This window comes from Populus euphratica, unplaced genomic scaffold (genome assembly GCF_000495115.2).
Source record: "Populus euphratica unplaced genomic scaffold, PopEup_1.0 scaffold1670.1, whole genome shotgun sequence".
NCBI lineage: Eukaryota > Viridiplantae > Streptophyta > Magnoliopsida > Malpighiales > Salicaceae > Populus > Populus euphratica.
This window is the reverse complement of record NW_011501518.1, coordinates 17,924-19,886: the sequence shown is the minus strand read 5'-3', so window position 1 is coordinate 19,886 and position 1,963 is coordinate 17,924.

Sequence of the window (1,963 nt, the reverse complement as noted above, 5' to 3'; positions counted from 1 at the left end):
GTTGACCCGAATAACCCGGCAAAACCCGGTCAAAAACCCAGTGGTAACTCGTTGACTTTTGTTTTTTGTTTTTATTAAAACGACGTCGTTTTGAATTTTTTAAAAATAAAAATTAACCCGGATAAAAATTGCCCCGGCCGACGCATTCGACCCGGTCAAAACCCGGCAACCCGGTTAAAACCTGGAACCCGGGCTTTGGACCGGGCCAGCCACCGGGCCGGGTTTAAAAATTATAGTCTCGACATTAAAAGTAAGCAAGGGTGGTTATTTTTTAAAATAATTTTTATTTAAAAATAAATAAAAATTATATTTTTAAAATTTATTTTTAATATTAATATATTAAAATGATTTGAAAATATAAAAAATAATATATATATATATATATACACACACACTTAGCATACTTACTCCGAACATTATAAAATAATTGCAATTTATTTTAATTTAAATAATTAGCAGTCATAATTAACAAAACAGCTTGAATATAGAAAAGAAATTAGTCATGATAAATAATTTGTATACAAAAGAACTTAGTTTGACCATTTGAGATTTCAATTGGTTCAGTTACTATGCTTATGACTAAGAAATTCAAAGAAACTTTTAAGGGATTTCATCAAGACATATAAACTATGATGGACTTTAGCAAAATTTGTAATAATAAAGAGTAAGTTTTGATTAATCTGATTCATGTCAAAAGAGACTTGTTGATGGAACCAATAATATTACACAAAGATTGGGAGAAGAAGACTAGATTCGAATAGTTTGACCTTTTGTTACTTTTTTTGTCATAACTAGAATTACAAATCAAATTTTGATGTGATTCTAGTTGATCTGGAAACTAGACTTCCATACCTTTCTAACGATATATTTCACACCTTCTAATTCATTAAGATGAGAGAGAATCATCTACTCTAAGTTAGGCTTTTGCTGCTGCCAGACAGAATACGGAAACAACGAACTTATCTTATTTAATTAGTTGGGCTATCAAACTTTATTTATTTTGAGAGGAGGCATTTTATTTGGATCTTAAACTTGTTTTTTTATATATTTTAATTAGTTTGGGATAATTTTAGCTTGAGTTGATTATTATTTAAATTAGGCTTATATGAGACCCATTAGAGAAACTAGGGTTTTGGATTAGAGTTTAAATACTCTTTAGGAATAATTTTAGGGCCGAATTTTGATGATATTTTCAACATTGTAACTAACTTTTTGGCTACTCAATCTTGATTCCTGATTTAACTTTAAACTCTTCAAAGAATTGATCATTTTTTATTATGAATTTATACTTCATTTGCTTGCCTTCAAGTGTAGGCATTGTGATCGAGTTGGTTTATAGTCTTGTTGCCTTAGAGCAAGTCTTTCATTGTGATAAGCTCATTCAAATCTCAACAAACTTGGATTAGATTAATCTTGAGGTCATGGATTTCATTAATCTCTTATTTGAGTTTGGTCGATTATATACTTGAAAAAACCTTGATCATTAGGCAATTGGTTAGTCTTGATTCATGAATCTTTTAGTGGTCTTGATCGTGTTTCTTGAAAATTTGGGTAGTTCGTTGATTTCTTGAGTTTCTAGAAATTTCTTTTAGTTCTTGATAATTCATAATTGTTTAGCTCTTTTTTTATTTTTTTTTATTTCGTGTCTTCAAATCATCATATTATTCATACAAATTTGCATTGTTATTCGTGAATTTGTCATCGAGTTTCATTTTGTTAGTTTCATAATTCTTTGCTTTTTAAGTCTGTATTGCATTTATAAATTCATTGTATAGTTGGTTGTTTTTCTAAAATTGTTGCTAAGTGATTTTAAGAACTAAAAAAATGAAATTTTGAGTGAGAAAAAAAAAGGCGTGGTGAGCATATTAGAGTGAAAAGCCTATAGTTTTGTGTGAAATATGAATGTGCAAGGCATTTTTTTTTTTTATTGCTAATAATTTCGTGCAGGTATAAAAAAAGATAA